We start from the raw sequence: 18,991 nt of genomic DNA, 5'->3' as shown, positions 1-18,991 counted from the left end.
AAGGCACAGACCATCATCATCTTTGTGGTACCAATTGCCCACATCGTGTATGATGTGTAATAGAAAATCAAGAAATGTTTGATGATTTGCTGTCGATTTCCTGGGATCCTCCCCCAGCTCCAGATTGGATCTGGAAACACCTCCTGGCAGTGGGGGTTTGATACATTGCTGTGGGGCACCCGGCTTTATTCCCCTTCTGCAACCTGCAGCGTCCCTCGCCACCATTGGCAGTTGAATGGACCCCAGCCTCTGCCTCATGGGTCAGCTGTAAATGGCTGGGCACTGCTGGGCCCTGCCTCAGTAAGGCATAGAAGTTCACCAAAGGGCAGTGTTGCAGAACGGGGAGAAGGCCTCCCTATGCAGATGGGGGAGGGAGCCCAGCATTTTTACTGCAGCGGCTCTTTCAACTTTTTATCTCAGGACATCGCTTGCCTCCACACATCGTTTCTTTTTTCTTGTGGGCCCCCCACGGACATCATCTCAGTAGGAAATGATGATGAGGGTGGAGAGGGGCTGAGAGAAAACCTGAGTCACATCACTTAAAGTAAGATACTGAAAGCTAAACTGTAATGAATCTGTAAAACACCTTTTTTGTTTTGTCTCGTTCTCCTGAGACAGAGCCTCACAACGTTGTTGTCCCTGACCTGGACTTCTCTATGTAGACCATCCCAGACTGGTCTTGCTTTCACAGAGATCTACCTGTCCCAGCCTGATGAATGCTGGGATTAAAGATATGGACTATCTCTCCTGGCTTCTTAAAATACTCTTGTTCCCAAAGATAAAACTCTTAAATTCTCATAAAGCACTTTTACAGTGTTAAAACTTAATGTAAAATATCATTGACAGGTGTTTAAAACCTTGTTTCCTAGCTGGTGATGTTTGTTCAGGGTCCTGGGTAATCTTCAGGAGGTGGGACCTGGGTGCCCCAGTAGGTCACTAGGCTAGACCTTTGATGAATATTAGTCACGCACCTGGCTCCTACCTTCTCTCTGCTTCCTCTCCTGCCATGGGTTCCCACTGCTCCCAACAGCGGGAGCCAAGCTGCCATGCCTCTCCCTACCACAGGGAGCTAAAATCTCTCTGGAACTGGGGGCCAAAATAAACCTTTCCTCCTCTAAGTCATAGTAATGCAGAAGTAAGTCACGGTACATACAGAAATGTCACAGAGCTGGTGACTGATAGAGTAGGGATGTGAACCCAGCCTGGCCTTAGGTAGGCTTTCCCAGAAAAGGCTTGGCATTCACTAGAAAATGTCTGACTGGCTCTTCTCTTCTCATAGCAGAGGCTCCCTGGGTGGGCTGTACTCTGCCTGCAAAGAAAGGCTGAATGAAGCATTGAGTGTGGGCACTTCCAAAGGCTTTTTTTTTTTTTTTTCAGGGAAATCAAATTTCTTTAAAAGGTGTCTCCAAAAGCCAGAAAGTAAGACTTTGTTCCTGCTTTTTCAGAAACTAAACCTGGTACTGTCACTGGCAATAGAGACAAAATCACAACTCTATTCCATCCCCCAACCCAACCCCAAACCTGAAGAGTTCTCTTTTCCATTGGGGACCTTCATTCAAGCAAAACAGGGGTTCCTGGCTTCACTACAGTAAAGAACTCCAGAATGGGCCAGTAAGAAACACAGACTGGGAGATTTTACTAAAAGACAGATTTAATACAGATCTTAAGCAGAAAGATGCTCCAAGAGAAAGTGCAAAGGGAGACATGCAGTTAGGTTTCTTTACAATGGGTATATATGGGATCTGGGTAGTTCTCAATTTGTATCTCTAAAAGTTGCTAAGAAACCACACTCCTGCCTGGCCAGGTGGCTCATGCATCTAATCCCAGCACTTGAGAGGCAAAGGCAGGTGGATCTCTGTGAGTTTGAGGCCAGCCTGGTCTACAAGCAAGTTCTAGGCTGCTGGGGCTACAGAAAAACACTCTCAAAAAAAAAAAAAGAAACCATTCCAGTGTTCTTTCCAACATTGCCAAAAGAGTATAATTTGTAACAAGGTTAAAAGTCAAAGAATTTTTCTCAAAATACAAAGTTGTGAGGTGGATTTCTGAGTGACATCCTCAGGTTACCTCAGTTTAGCAAAAAGTCAGCACAGCCTAATTACTGTCCTCAACATCCTTGATTGAGATGTCTCTGGGAATGCATCATCTGGACCTATGTGAGCAAAATTTATTTATCATCTTTGATAAGCTGCCTTTTGGAAAACACTGCCTCAGTGAGCCATTTTGTCCCTATCAGTGGCATCCAAAGTTTGAAGTCTCTGGCCTTTCTCTTCAATAAAAGCTGATTAGGCATCAAGGACAAAGCCTTCTCCCTCTCCTAGCCCTTCTCCCCATGTCACCATAATTCCGTTTCCTATCCTACCTCAGTACCACTGACATGTTTCCTCAAGCATAGGACCAACATAAACTTTGTACATACAGATCAGAAGAAGGGAAAAGTTGCTTTTTCGAACCACAAAGAAATCACTACAAGGACATTTATATGCTGAATGTTGTAAACTTAAATTTATAATAATCCTTACAGCATTAGAAATTGTCAAGTGAATATATATGGTTTAATTTCAGGGACTAAACCCTCTACATAAAGTATCAGAAGGATATATTTTACAACAGTCTCTGCTTCACAATTTATGGGCATCAAAAGCATAAGGTTTGGCTGGGATGAGAATTCTTTTACTTAAGACTGTTCCTCAGTGTAGGATGGGGAAAGTTAGGGAATCAACATGTTAGCCTGTCCTCTGAGATTTCCCCGGAAGCTAAGAATGAATGCTGGGTGAAATAATGTCAAAAGACCCAAAAAGACAGCACTTAAGTGGGACAATGTATTAAACTATTTCATCAATGTAGCTTTGAACCAGGCCAAGTGTGCCTCTCAGACAGTGTCAGCCTTCCATGGCTTCCCTGAAGGTGTGAACTGGAGGACACAGTTTGCCCTGGTTTTGTTTCTTTTCTTCCTGCTGACCTGTCACACCTTGTAGTCAAACCTTTTCAAAATGAGATATGTTTTACTTAAACATTGCTCGAAATTCCATCTTAACCTGTTTCCTAAAAAGTGTCTTTCATTTGTGTGCAATCTTCCTAATGGAAAATATTGTAACAAGCTAGGAATGAATAATTCTTCGTCTTTATTTAATATATCAACTTGGGCCAGAGTTGGGGGCAAGCAAACTTGAACTGCTCGTGATTTCATTGTAATGTTTTTATATTGCAGTAGTGGAGTGTGTTGCAAGGAGAGCTATTTTGGTAAAGACAAGAGCATTTTTAAAGCTTTCTCAGAGTGATCCCCAAACAATTGTTCCCATATGAGTTATAGCTCAGAAAGTTAATAAACTACCATTTGTACAAAACAGCTTGATTTTACATTACTATAGATAAGATAAACCTGGCTGATACATATATCATAAATACATAGGATTAATTTATATGAGCAGAAATAATTTTATACTGAGTCAAAACTAGATTAGGATCAGAAATATTGTGCTATGATCTGGGAAAATAACCTGAAAACATACTTACTATGAAAAACACTATTTGGGTTTTCATTTTAATTCTTTACATTTCCATTAATATTGGTACTTTTAGTGCCAGAGTTACTCCTTGATGATTAGCATTTAGTAATGGCTTGGCCCTAAATTCCTACAACAAAGTGCTGATACATTGACAAAATGTTCTTAAGTTTTGAACTTGATGCCAGAATCCTACACATGAAAAGAAAGTCAAAAGTTGGAAAATAACAATTAATTACAACCATAGTAATTCTGAGCTATATAAAAAAGAAACCTCTGTGTTACTTAAGAGTAGAAAAAAGCAATAGAGAAATAGAAAACAATGTGGAAAAATACCAAGAATTCAATTTGTTTGCAAAATAATTTTAGACTGTGTTTTTCTTGAGAATCTAATAGGCCTCTCTCTCTCTCTCTCTCTGTTGTTTTTGTTGTTGTTTTGTGTGTGTGTGTGTGTGTATGTGTGTGTAACTGAATTATTTCTTTGTTTTTTATGAAACAACCATTCTATTTGAAGCAGGCCTCTGATCCAGAGGACTGTATCCTGAAACTAGAATGTATGCCCTTCCAACTTTAGAAGTCTAAGTATATGAAGCAGATGAATTTTCCTTACAATGAAGATGATTACTGAAGTGTACAAAACCAGATAAGCCAACATGAATCCTTGGTAGTTAGTGGAAAACATACACATGCTATATAAAAGTAGTATTAACTCGGCCCTTTTTTGCAAAGCTATCTTCCTGACTTGAATTCATACTGCAACTTCATGAGCACATGACAAATATTATTGAGCTCGTAGCAAAACAAGATCCTAAGGAACTTTGACAAAGGTCCGGCTGAGCATGAAGCTGACAGGGAACATCAGTCTCCCTGCATCATAACAGGATTTTACTAGCCTGAGGACCCCGACTAATATATTGGAAACACTGCAATAGTTCTTTACTCTAAGAACTACACTATCTACTACTTTTATATTATAACTGTGAAGTACTAGTCCTGAATATTTTGCAGTCCTTAAATGGAACTGCTCCAAAGCTGACTTCATCATATGATAAACTCATTTCTCTCTTGGCAGATTCCTTTCAGTTAAAGACAGACACCACTATCCTCCCTGATCCTTGAAGCTGCCTCTCCCAGCACCAGAAAGCATATTAACATAGTAAAATTTAGTGCTGATTGTTTCTAAGTGTATACTTGTTGGGGACCCCTGCTGTGTTAAGTCGAAGTCTCTCCATGTCCGGATAGCCCAAGGGGCTCTGCGTTTCTATGCAGAGACTCTTTTTCTCAGCAGGGCGCCCCTCTACTCTCTTCCTGACTCATCTTTGAAGTAGCCGTCACAGATACGTGGCCTCTGGCATAGGAACTGCCAGGTTTTCCTGTGTGATAATCAGGCACTGTCTGACAGCCTGGCAGAAGCCCACCACCACATGTAAATGGGGCATCCTACAAAGCACCTATCAACTAAGGCTTTTGCCACTGCCTTCACACTATAAATATCCTGGTTTCCCCCTAATAAATTGGAGCTGAATCACTAAGACCTGGAGCTGAGCTGAGTCACTGAATAAAGGAGCTGTACCTGACTGAGCTGAATTCTGTGTCTTACTGCCTATGATTCAGTCTCTCCAGAGGGGGCTGTCCCTTCGTAAACAATGACTCGAGGAGATTTTGCTTTCGCTGTTCTTGCACTTCCCCATGTGATCCAGTGGCCGGTGGATTGCGTACCTCGAGGGAGTGCCCGGTGGCTTGGAACGGAACCCACCTGGAAGCGCAGCGACCAGTAGAGTCGCCAGCATCCAGTAGTCACGGAGAGCCTCAGCAACGCGGTGCACGACATGCATGCACCCCAGCAACGCGGAGAGCCAGGGACCCAAGCAGCAACGCGGTGCGCGGGACCCGCCCATATATACTATAAAGTGCTATTTTTTTTACTTATTTTTAATATTTATGTACTTATTATGTATATATGTACATATAGATATGAGTGTTTTGCCTGCATGTAAGTGAACCTATATCATACAATGCCAGCAGAGGCCAGAAAAGGGCATCAGATCCCCTGGAACTGAGTTACAGATGGTTGTTAGCCACCATGTGAGTGCTGGGAATTGAACTCAGGTTCTCTGCAACAGTAGCCAGTGCTCTTAACCCCTGAGCCATTTCTTCGACCCTTTCTCTACTTCTTTAACTATCCACACTGCACTTAATTTTTCTAGCTATAAATAAAAGAATTGAGGAACACAGCTACCAAAAATTGTGCACACAGAAGCAATTGTGTGAAACCCTAGTGCAAAAATAAGATGTATCATAAGAGATTGTTTGGAAAACCACTCTCTTTTCCAAATTTGATAAAATTGAAATCAAAAGTGAATAGCTTTGTATAGCACTTAGAGTTGTGTAAAAATAATCTAAGTTACAAATAATATTTAGGACACTGCATCATAGCCACAGCTTTGAGGTCTGTTGCCATCTTTCCAGACATATGTAAACTTGGCGGACATGGCAGTGTCCAGAGCAAGGCAAAGCAGGCAGGAATGTTTCTATCCTGGGCTCTTTCACTTGCCCCTTTTCTGCTTGAGGAGAACTTTCCCCCAGACAGTGCCCAGAGCCATAGAGTACCTGACATATTTCCCTCTCTGTTTAGTTGGAGGCCCTGCAGTATCCCACAATCTGAAAAACCCTCATGAGCACTCTATGTAAAGGTTGAAATGGTTGTATTTAAACACAAGGAAGCTGCTTGTGAGGACTCACATTTGACAGTGATGCTAAGTCTAAAGTCAGTATCTTTTTAACAGAAAGTCTTTGCAAGTAGCCCTCAACTAAAATGAATCATTTTCATGAACAGGGCAGAAGTAGCCCAATGATCATGTATTCCATCCCCAAAAAACTGTGGACAGCTATGAATGAGCTAAAGTGGGAGATTAAAAAGCAGGCATAGGGCTGGAGAGATGGTTCAGTGACTAAGAGCGCTGGCTGCTCTTGCAGAGGACCCAGATTCGATCCTCATCACCAACATAGCAGCTAACAACCATCCATAACTTCAGTTTCAGGGGATCTGATGCCCTCTTCTGACCTCTGCAGGTATTGGATGACATGGGTGCACGTACACACATGCAGGCAACACACTCATACAACATAAAATAAAAATAATAAATAAAATATTCAAAAAGCAAGCATAGGAGAGGAGTGAAACCTTTGTACTACAGCAGCAATCACTTAGGAAACACAGTAGCCTTCTAGAATGAGCTACGTGCAGTGAACTCCTACTTACAGTGTGAAATATGACCCAGTAAATACATAAACTGCCAACTCTTCACAATTAGCATAAACTCCTCACAACAGTGGTATGACTTCTGAATCAGACCAGCTTGGAGCAAAGAAGATAATCTTGAAGTGACATAAAACTGAAATGGAAGTAGAGGGAAAAAGCACAACCCATTAGCTATTTTGGTTTTTTTGTTGTTGTTTTTGCTTTTATTCTACTATTTCTATGTTAGAAATAGTTCGATCTAACTCCAGAATTGTACTCAGTATTATAGTTGGTTGGACAAATGTATATGCATTAGGAACTTGGTAAAGTCACATAAGTTACTGTACATTGGCAATTTATAGTTCATCTAATTCCCAAGGAAGGTGTCAAGTAAAAAGGCTTACTTCAAGTCTTAAAAGATGCTGAGCCACAAGCTCTAGGCTCAAAGTCAGGTCTGAGTAGAAGTTATGCTGCTCAGAAGGAGTAGATCTAGGAGATCTAGATGCTTATAAAGCTGCACTAGTCACTGAATTATGCTTCCTCAAGTCTAACTCCTGTCTATGTGTGGAGAAGGCCTAACAGCACTGGTGTTATATGATCAATGTGCCCATCACCAAGCACCACCCTTTCAGGTCACCGTCATCTTTGCCTCAAAGCCTCCAGGAAAGATGTGCGAGCTATCTCTGTGACCTTCTCATCTGCTATTTGACCTTCTCCTTCCAAACTGCTCCTGGGGATAACCTATCTTTTCATTCTGGTATACATGTGGAACATAAAGGAAAACAAGTGTGCAGAGTATGGTCACCTCCTGGCCCCTCATCATTTTACCCTCTCCTCTGACTTGTTATCAGTGCACTCAAATCTAAAATATTTTCCTTGACTGAACAGGTTGCCTGTGGGAGACAGGCTTGAGCCTAGGTTGATATTGTAACTGTCAGGGTCACGTGGTTTCCAGGAATCCAGGCTCTGTAATCTGAAACCCAGTATGCTCATGAGGCATCCTACCTGCTATTCTGTGATAGGACATTAAGTCTGTTATGCTAATAGGATGCTAAGTCTGTTATGCTAATAAGGTATCTTGCTGTACTGTGATAGGATGCTAAACCTGTTATGCTAATGAGGTATCCTACTTGCTGTGCTGTGATTGGACCACTACCCCTATATAAGCTTGTGCCTTCCTGCACTCAAGCAGACCTGTGTCATTGAACCTGGCCTTCTGTGTCTGAATGCGGCTCGGCTGACAGTCTCCTCACCAGCCCTGGGGTCTGGGATGGGCAGCAGCAGCAACAAGAGGAGGCAGCACAGGGCAAGCAGAAGAGCTGCCTCAGCACCAGGCAAGCAGTAGAGCAGCCTCAGCCAGGGCAGGCAGAAGAGAGGCCTCAGCCCAGGGTGAGCGGAGGAGCAGCCTTGACGCCCATGAGAATGAAGGAGCAACACCCATGAGAACAGAGGAGCAGCCGCCGCTGGCAGTGACTGCAGTTGCCATGCTAGCAGTTTTGTAGCTCTTAGGAAGAATCTCTTCCAGTCAATAGACATCCCTTTCTTCTTTCCCCGTTCTCAGGGCTCACGGTCAATGTATAGGTTGTTGGGGTGGAAGAACAGGAAGTTCAGCCAGTTCCTGGCTCAGATACTACAGGCTAATAGCTCTGCAGACCATAAGGCAGCATGCCAGAGGGACTAGCCAAAAGAATTGACAACTGAGAGTGGGGGTGGGGAGAACTTGCCAATAGACAGTAGAGCGAGGCCTGGGAAGGAAGCAGAATTTTTGCAATGCCATCCCTGGTGCCCATGATTTCCTCAAAGCAAACTCAGCAACTGTTTCAGAAGCCCTCATTCCACACGGGGTATCCTTCTTCATTATTCTAGTAGGAATAGGGACACTTTTCTTGCAGTTGCTACCATCTGAAGGCAGGATGCAGATTTTAAGCTTTAGAGAAGAGGCCCATGCTACCACTTTGGTTCCCCTTCTAGCCATTCCATGGGATGGTTCTCCTTGGGCCAGCAGTAGTTAAAGAACAAGGCTTTATGCTATCTTCTCTAACACATTCTCTGCTCCAAAAGAATTCCCAGTCCCCAAGGCCATCATTCTGTGGTTGCTCTGGACATTAAGTTATTTTCTAGTTGGCTGGGCAATAACCAAGAAAAGGAAGTGCTATTTCCTGTACCTTCTGTGGTATCAGTCTAATGACAATGACCAAGGGCTGATTGCCCCATACTGTCTCTAACTTTCTAGTATTCTTCTTAGACTTCTTACTTCCTTGTGGACAACTCATCCCACGGAAAGCAAGCCTAAATATGGTTCAAAGAGCTAATGACAACTTTTGCAGCTCTTGTCTTACCCTGCAGATCTCTTGGGTCATTGCCCCCAACAAGCACTTCTTTCTAAACTCCAGAGAGCAGAGCCACAGGGATGTGGCACCTCACTCAGCTCTACCTCCAGCATCCCCAGCAAACACTCTACAATCTTGTCTCTATTTCTTCTTCACACTGGGGTGATTTGGGAGGCTTTGGAAGAAAAGGGAGGTCTTCCCCCAACACTTTTGGAGACTTCACTGGTTGTCTAGGAACCACACAACACACACTGTGTTCACTTTCATTTTGTTCTTGGAGCCTCTTTTTATTGTTAATGTAAGAAAAAATATATGAGGGCACGAGGGCACTTGGTCAGCGTGTGTGTGTGTGTGTGTGTGTGTGTGTGTACATGTGTCCCTGCAGTTTGTGAGATTTTGGCAGTGTTCACCAAACCATATAGATTTATGTTGTTAGGACTTTAATTTTGGTTTCATAGTCTTTTTCCTTGAGAGCTAGCTGGGTTTTTTAAATGTCTGCATATGTATTAACTACTGTACACATTATAATAGTTCCTTATGTATAGTAAGGTGCTGTGCTACTATTCCTGCTATTGTATGAGTACTTGCTTTCTCTTTTTATTTCTTTTAATTTGCATACAAAGTAATAAGCTTCACAGTGGTGTATTCATACACAGTTTGTTTTTACTGGCTTTCCTCTCCCCTTTCTCCTCCATCCCTCCATCCCTTACCTTGGTACCCTTCTACTCCTAGTGTGGAGAGAGAACTGTGTTTCCTCTCTCTCTCTCTCTCTCTCTCTCTCTCTCTCTCTCTCTCTCTCTCTCTCTCTCTCTCCCCCCCCCTCTGGGTGTGTGTGTGTGTGTGTGTGTGTGTGTGTTGAGGAGATACTCATATGTGTGTATGTGCATGTGGAATCCAGAAGACGACACCAGGTATCCTTCCTCAGGAACAGTTTATCTTTTATTTCTTTATTTTTTAGACAGGGTCTGTCTCTTACAAACCTAGAGCTCACTAAGCTGGCAAGGCTGGTTGGCCAGCAAGCCCCATGGACCTCCCTTTCTCCACCTGCCCAGTGATTCTCAGATACAAAAACGAAGAAGTTTTATTTTAAATTATTCAAGTAATATTTCTTATATGTCATTAGTGTTTTTTATTTTATTTTTTATTTGATTTTATGTGCATGAGTGTATTGACTGCATGTATGTAAGTACACCTGTGTTGTGAAAGGCCCAAGGAGGTCAGAAGAGGGCATCAGATTACCTGGAACTGGAGTTACAGATGGTTGTTATCTGCCACGTGGGTGCTAGGAATCAAATCCAGGTCTTCTGGAAGAGCAGTCAGTGCTCTTAACCACTAAGCCATCTCTCCGGCCCCAGCATTTGTACTTTTAAAACATTTTGTTCTTAGTTTTTAGATGATTATTGATAAACTTTTTTCAGAAACTTTTACCATTGCATTTTTGTGTATTAATAAAGGCTGTTCTGCCGGCCTTGGTGGTGCACACCTATAGTCCCAGCACTTGGGAGGCAGAGGCAGGCGGATGTCTGTGAGTTCAAGGCCAGCCTGGTTTACATAGTGAGTTCCAGGACAGCTGGGGCTACAGGAAGACCCTGTCTCAAAAAGACCAAAAATAAATATATAAATAAAGGCTGTTCTAAGTTACAAATTAGATTTTCTCTTGGTATCTTAATTCTTAAATAATATCTTCTGTCTAACCATTTTCAGGGAAATGGAATATATATATCCCATTAATCCAAATGTTAATCTATAATCATGTAGCATTACCAGTTCTATTCAAATTTTAATGCACATGAAATTCCTCTGTGTGAAATAGACTCATTTTCTATAGGCTTTACTGGTGAATTTGTATAATTAAACCAATGCTAACTCAACCAGTTAAACGCTTGTCCTCAGGATAAGCTTCCAGAACATGTTCACATTCTAACTTACAAATGGATGTAACTATTCCCTGATTAGGTTTAAAAAAATTCATGGCTCCTGAATACACTTGAGAAGCAGATGAAAACTACACTTAAGTAAAAGTACCACACATCAGATTCTGCCACTACCTGAGCTGTAAGACCTAAAGAAATTCACTTAGCCGGTCCCAATTTAGTTATTTCACATGTAAATGACAGACTGGAGCCAATGGTCTTTAATGATTTCCTTAACACTTTGAACCATGAGGAAAAGCAATCTCATTAGCCATGACATTGATGATTTTAGAGTTTCCTGTACCCAGGCTTAAGAAGAACTGCGTTAAAACATGAAGTTTCTTTTCCTTATTATAGTCCAAGATATTAGCTGCTATTGGAGACTGTCTTAGCCTTCAATTGCTATGATAAAAGCATTGACGGAAACAAACTTGAGGACGAAAGGCTTTATTTGGCTTACAGCACAGTTCATCATCAAGGGAAGTTGAGGTAGGAATTCAGGGCTGGAACCTGGAGGCAGGAACTGAGGCAGAGACCATGGAGGAATGGAATGCTGCTTACTGGCTTGCTCCCCTGGCCTGTACTCAACCTGCTTTCCTGTACAATACACAACTACCTGCCCAGGGGTGGCACTGCCCACAGTGGACTGGGTCCTCCCATATCACTCAATAATCAAAATGTCCCACAGACATGACCACAGGCCTATCCAGTGGAGAGAGTTCCTCAACTGAGGTTCCCGGTAACCAGGTGTGTCAAGTTGACAACTAAGCTATCCATCCAGGACAGACAGTGTTTTGCATTTCTTTAGTCTACTCACAGTTGGCTAAGGTCTGATATCTAGTCTGGATATGGATTCAGCATGTCTCCTGAGGCTTCATGTATTGAAAACTTGGTCCTCACAAAGGTGTCTTGGTTTCTTTTCCTCTGCTGTAATAAAATCCCTGACAAAACCAACTTAATGGAGAAAGAGCTTACAGTTCCATTATGGAGGGGAAGATATGACAGTTGGCAAGGAAGACATTGTGGTAAGAGCAGGCAGCTGGTAAGTCACATTGCACTTGCCCCCAGAAGCAGAGAAAGTAAACAGGAAGTAGGGTCAGACTGTAAAGCCTCAGGGCCCATGATCTCACTTTCTTCAGAAAGGCTCCACCTCCCAAAGGTTTCACAACCCTCCCAACAGCATCACCAGTTGTGGACCAAGTGCTCAAAACATGTGAGTCTGTCAGGGACATCTGGCATTTAAACCACAACAGTAGTGATTTTGGAACATATAGTGAGATCTAATGGAACTTCTAACATGTGAGGTTTAATTTAATGCAAGATAATTAGGTCAATGAGGACCCTACCTTCAGAGGGAAATAATGTAGTTCTTCTGGACCCCAATTAGTTGCCACTGGGGTGTTATGAAAGAGGTAGTCTGGCCTCTATCCTCTTTCTTGTGTTCCATCTCAGCATGTGATCTTGTCTTGCCCACGGTTCAACATGATGCCTTTCACAATGATGTGAAGCACAGGGTCGAGGAAGTGGCTTTTCAAAAGAGCTGGCACCATGCTTGTGGTGGTTTGAATGAGAAGCGTCCTCCATAGGCTCCAGTATTTGAATTTTTCTCCAGTTGGTGGCATCATTTGGGCAATCGTGGAATCTGGAGGAAGTGCATCACTGAGGGTGGGCTTTGAGAGTTCACGGCTTTGTCCACTTCCAGTTTGCTCTATCTGCTTTGTGTTGTTCAACTTCCTGCTCCTTCTGTCATGACTACCACTTGCTGCCAGGCCTCCCCACAGTGACGGAGTCTTATCCCTCTGGAATCATAAGCCACAATATACTCTTTCTTCTATAACTTGCCTTGATTGTGGTATTTTTATCACAGCAACAAAAATGTAACTAATACTATTTGCACTTCAGTCTTCAGGTATTCAGCCCAAGGTATCTTGTTATTGCAATGGAAAATGGACCAATGTGGGTAGTAAATTAATTTTCTTTTGTTTAATGCAACGTTGAGTACTATCAACTAGTATATGAAGACAATGCTTAAAATCATTATACAAAATACAAATATGGTATGATCGAGTTACTTGCTCAAACTCTTTCCTTAATTGAACTGCTTTTTGTGTAATATAAAACAATGAGACAATTAATGATGAAATCCATTGGAACATGAAATGTTTTCCAAATATAAGAAAGTTTCTGTCCAAATTTTAAATGGTAACATCTGTATATATTCAAATCATATGATAAACAAGTCTTGACCCCTTGATATGTTAGATACTGCCCTGTAAGTTACAATACATGGTAGGTGTCATTTAATTCCATGCTACATAAGTTAAACTATAAAACTGGCATCTAAAAGGTCTAACATGGGCAATGTCATCTAGTTTAATGCATAAGTATGCTTTGTGAGCCACTCTGCAAGTATTGACAGAATTTCTACTTCCTGCCAGGTACTGTTGTTTGTCCTTAAGGAGTTCATGCTGCTTTGGAGGGAGATGAGCATACAAACTCACCATCACAACATGACATGTTAGCTTCTGCTTCTACCTGAAAAAGTGGCATAGACAAAGATAGGGCACTTAGCCATCACGGTTCCACACACCCCATATAAGTCAAAGAAATTCAGGAAGGGCTGCAAATGAATCTTTTTTAAAAAATGTATTCATTTTATGTATATGAGTATTTTGTCTGCATGTGTGTAAGTGTACCTGTGCACCCGTGTTGTGCAATGCCTGTGGAGTCAGAGAGGGTGTTGGTTTCCCTTGGAACTGGAGTTACGGAGGGTTGTTAGCGGCCATGTGGGTGCTGGGAATTGAACCCAGGAACCCAGATCCACCTGCAAGAGCAGTCAGTGCTCTTAACGACTGAGCCGTCTCTCCAGCCCAATGGCCTGATTCTTAGCATCTTTTTTTTTTTTTTTTTTTTTTAGTATATTTGAGACACAGTCTCCCTGTACCTGCAGCTGGCCTGGAACTTGCTATGTGGACCCAGCTAGTCTTGAACTACAGAAATTCGCCTGCCTCTGCTTCTCAAGTGCTGGGATTAAAGGCATGTGCCACTATGCCTGGCACAAATGAAACTCGAAGAACATGTTCAATGTTTTTATTTTACAAATGAGAAGAGTGAATCATGAGTGATTTATAAAAAAAAAAGAGTGCTTTATAAAAGATTATTAAAAGTCAGTTAAATCCAAATTAGGGAGCTGGTATGGTGGCAAAGGACTTTAATCCCAGCACTTGAACTCTGGGGGTTCAAGGTCAACTTGGTCTACATAGTGAGCTTCAGGCTGACCAGGGTTATGACAGTTAAGATGTATTATATGAAATGCACAAAAACTCAATAAAAATTAAAACTGAAACTAAGAAACATAACTATAATTGAAGTCATTCTATTAGTTGTTTGTCTTGTTGCTCCAAAACACCTGACAAAAGCAATTATTTTGGCTCACAGTTCCAAGGATACAGTCCAACAAGCAGGAACAGTATAGTGGCAGGAGGCAGCTGGTCACATTGTGCATATAGGAAAAAAGCTGAGACCCTATGGATTCTTGTTCTCAGCTCCCTTTCTCCTTTTTATTCAGTACTGGACTTCTTTTCCACCCGTGGAATGGTTTATGGTGGGTTTTTGAACCTGAGTTAATCTAATTCAGAGAATCCCTCACCAATACCTTCAAGCCTTTTTGTAAGAGCTTTAATCCTATTTATGAAGGCTCTGCCCCACAACTGCATCATCTCCAAAAGGCTCTACATCTTAGAAACTATAACATTGGGGATCAGGAAAATGACTCAGCAGGCAAAGCCATTTGCCAACAAGCCTGATGATCCAAGTTCAATCTCCAAGTCCCATATGGTGGAAGGAGAGAACAACTCACAAGTTTTCCTTTGACTTCCTCATATATGCCATGACATACCCAAGTGCCCACATACACACATCATGTACACAAACACAAGATAAATAAATGTAATTAAAAAATCACATTGGCAGATCGATTAAACATAGATTTTGAAACAGAAATATATTCAAACTATAGCAACTTTCAAGAGCTACAGTGCATAAATAAACATGTTGTATGTCTATGGTATTAATTATTCATAGCTAAAGGGATAATTATGACAAATATTGAAACAGATTTCTGTTGCGGTGAGGGGTAGTGATGCCTATAAGCTAGAGAAAAATGTCCACACAACCAGATACCTCTTCTCCCACAGAGCACCCTGTCCTCACTGCCATCCAGTCTGATGCCTTTTCTGTAGTAATACCCCATCCTCACTAGGCCTTGAGGATTTTATTGTTTGGCTTTCCTTCTTCCTTTCCCCTCTCCCTTTATCCTTGTTTTTTTTTTCCCTTTGATCATTTACTCATTCTAATCAATCATTAGGAGGACTAGTTTGTTTTCAGTGGACTACTTTTAAGCAGGTTATACACCCTATCCCGTGTAGATTTCAAATTTAATTTTGGTCTTGTTTTAAAAAGAACAAACAAACAGAAATCTTTATTTAAAAATCAAATTCAGGCCAGGTGTGGTAGTACACTCCTTTAATCCCAGCACTCAGGAAGCAGAGGAAGTTGAATCTCTGTGAGATAGAGGACAGCCTGGTCTACATATGGAGTTCTAGGTCAACTGGGGCTATAGGGAGACACTGCCTCAAAAAGACAAATGAATAAATAAATAAATAAATAAATAAATAATAAACAAAATTCATAAAAGCATTCTTAGTTTGAGACAGCTCCTTATAGCCACAGCTAGCCTGGAACTTGCTAAGTAGATCAGGCTGGCTTGATCTCATAGAGATTTATCTGTCTCTGCCTCCTAAGTGCTGGGATTAAAGGCATGTACCAACATGCCCGGCTGCATCTTTATTTTTTTGTAAACTGGAAAAAATTTTATTATCCACCCCCCCACACACACACACACTTTGTTTCTCTTCTAACTGAAAAGGTGATGGGATATACTACCCAAGGTCATGGAACAGTTCAAGCACACCTAGCATACAACTGACCGTTCACAGATAATTCCTTGGAGAGGGCATGTGCTTTGTGCTCTGTATTAGGCACAGGAAAAATACTGGCTTGCTGGAGAGCTGACTTCCAGGGACCTGGAGTTAGCCAAGGTCCTTCTGTTCTCTGTGAACACAGCATGTCAGTGAGGCGCCTAGAGAAGCAGATGGAAGGTCTAATCAGACAAGCCAGAGATTAATGGGATGAGGGATACAGAGGTGCTGAGCAGGAAGGGAAGATGCTTTCTGTTTGTGATCCCAAGTCTGGATCTTGGGGAGTAGTAACAGGTTGCCTAGAGCAGCTCAGAGCTCTTAACCAGGCCAGTGGGAACATGTGATGCAGTTTGATCTTTGGAGATTGGCCCTGTCAGGCAGAGGTGGCTCAGCTCTAATTCTGCCACACTCAGTCATGTGTCAGGAGCAATGGCCTTTCGTGTAAACGGCACAACAGATTTGAAGATGTACAGCAAAGTTGTTACCCGGCTGGACAACCCATGAATAGATCTGTGGAAAGGTGATCTGAGGGTGCATGTCCGGGACTATCACGAGTGCTTGCTTAGAGACCCCGGAAGGGGTACACCATTATCCTCACCCAAAGATGGAAAAACCTGTACAGAGAGGCTGTAAGCAAAGTCAAGTCACACTTTCTCACTTACAGCAGCACCACGAAGCATGTCACTAACTAACTGGTAGAAGTGAATGTGACCAACTCAGAGTATGGCATTGACATCCATAATTGAAGCTCATGATTTCAGTGACCTGTGAAACTTCCTGGTTCATAATTTGAACTCATTTTAAACTGTACTAATTCATATATTTGAATATATCAAGAGGTAGCAAGCTTATCTCTCTGAAAGATCTACATATCTGGAGGGAAATCCTCCTAGCACATAGAACTGTGGAACTTCTACTTGGCTTTCTTAGGCTGAGTCACTGTCCCCAATTCAGAAATGCCCATATGGTAAAACAAACTTTGTTTCCTTGTGAAAAGGGAACAACAACAACAACAAAAACTGCTAATGCTGATGATGGATGTGAAATGTCTGAAGAATCCTTCGCTAAAAGTGAGAAGTTCTGGATAAATAGGAGTTGAATTAGCAAATTCATCTATAGACAGAGTTTCACCTGAGCAGTGCATCACCTGGTCCCACAGAGCAGCAAGGAAAATACATAGATGACTCTACTTCAAGAGTGTACCTAGGAGGCTGGAGAGAAGGCTCAGGGGTAAAGAGCACTGGCTTCTCTTGCAGAGGACCTAGGTTCGGTTCCCAGCACCCACATGACTGCTAATGACCACCTGTAACTCCAGTTCTTATATACATGCAGGCAACACACGTATACATAAAATAAAAATAATTTTTTATGTTGTGCCCAAGTCATCCCTAAAATTGCTCCTCAAGCAAGGGAAAGATCTTTAAGGACCAAAAAGAAAGAAGCCACTTGAATGGATTTTAGGGACGCATGGCAGGCTACTATGGAATTTATGGATTTCAGGGATTCCTGAAAGATCCAGATCAGAAACATGTTAAAGTCCAGGGTCTACTTCCTAAATGGGTATCTGCATTTCTCCCCATAGACCTTATACCTCCATCTGTCTTCTGCATCTCACAAATGGTACCACTCCTTATCTTAGCATCTCCCTTGATGCTGTTTTCTCCCCTCCCCATCCCACTCATCCCATTCATCAGAATTCACCAGCTAATTCTTTTGATTCTAAGTTGAAAATACAGTCTTAATCATAGTTCTTTCTATATCTTTACCATAATAACTCCTGGGAGTGCCTGCTGCCAGATTTCAAGTACACAAGAGGTCTACAGGGTGAGAAACAAAGGCACTGAGTCTTCAATATGTGATGCATTCTGAGTATTGGGGATAGAGAGAGGACAGCAAAGATGCTGGCACATGGAGCACAGCATGTCCTCTGTACATTGTCTTGGTGACAGTTGGGAAGCAAAGATGCACCTCTGCAAACAACAAAAGGCTCTTGATAGATTTTTCACTTGATTAAGGGTAAATTCAAAATTCAATAGTAATAATAGAACAATCTTACTAGTTGTAATAGCTATGAAAGAAATAAAAATAGCGTAATAGTGATTGGAGAGGCTAATTTAAAAGCCCATTTGGGGCGCTCTGGAACAGTGAGAGATCTTGTCTCAAAAAACTAGGTGGACAGTACTTGAAGTATGACACTCTGGATTGACCATATGTATACATGTGCATGCCCATCTACACATACATAAACACACATACTCATACACACATACACTCATACACATACACACTAAAAATAAAGGGTAATTATGGATCTTAGTTCCAAATCCCTAGATACAAGTGTACCTCTCACCACTTATCAAAGAAGCATCTTTCTGCAATAGATAGAGACTATTACAAAGTTACACAATTTGTCACATGCAGAGAATAAGTGATTGTGAGGTGCCCAGCCTTAAGTGATACATCTACAGTGTTACATCTAAGACTTAGGGAGCATTGCAGAAGAGGGTGGTGGAAAGAATTAAGAGCCAGAGGGACAAGACACCTGCTGCTAGTTAATACATTCTAGATGACAGGGAAGCAACAGCAATGAAATCTCCACAGTATAGTAGACTATCGAGATCTGCATAACGACAAAACAAGTTGACATGCCAAATTGGATGGGGAAGACGAAGAGCCACAGGCATTCAATAGATGCTGAAGAAAGAAGAATCAGTTTTCTCAAGGGACCAGCTTCCTCAACGGCTATCTAATCCCAAGTGGACATCCCTAAACACAGAGCAACAGCAATGAAATCTCCACAGTATAGTAGACTATCGAGATCTGCATAACGACAAAACAAGTTGACATGCCAAATTGGATGGGGAAGACGAAGAGCCACAGGCATTCAATAGATGCTGAAGAAAGAAGAATCAGTTTTCTCAAGGGACCAGCTTCCTCAACGGCTATCTAATCCCAAGTGGACATCCCTAAACACAGGTACATACGAGCACCACTAAATGGATTCAGTAATATATATATATATATA

At 41.8% G+C, this 18,991-nt stretch overlaps 1 pseudogene; it reads left to right on the top strand.

The window, feature by feature from the left end:
• The first annotated feature begins 5,149 nt into the window (after positions 1-5,149).
• Positions 5,150-18,991, top strand: part of LOC103737756 — a 14,866-nt pseudogene continuing 1,024 nt past the window's right edge.

This window comes from Nannospalax galili, unplaced genomic scaffold (assembly GCF_000622305.1).
Source record: "Nannospalax galili isolate Female #2095 unplaced genomic scaffold, S.galili_v1.0 scaffold397, whole genome shotgun sequence".
Lineage (NCBI taxonomy): Eukaryota > Metazoa > Chordata > Mammalia > Rodentia > Spalacidae > Nannospalax > Nannospalax galili.
The sequence above is the reverse complement of the archived record's forward strand: the minus strand, read 5'-3'. Positions and strand labels throughout refer to the sequence as shown.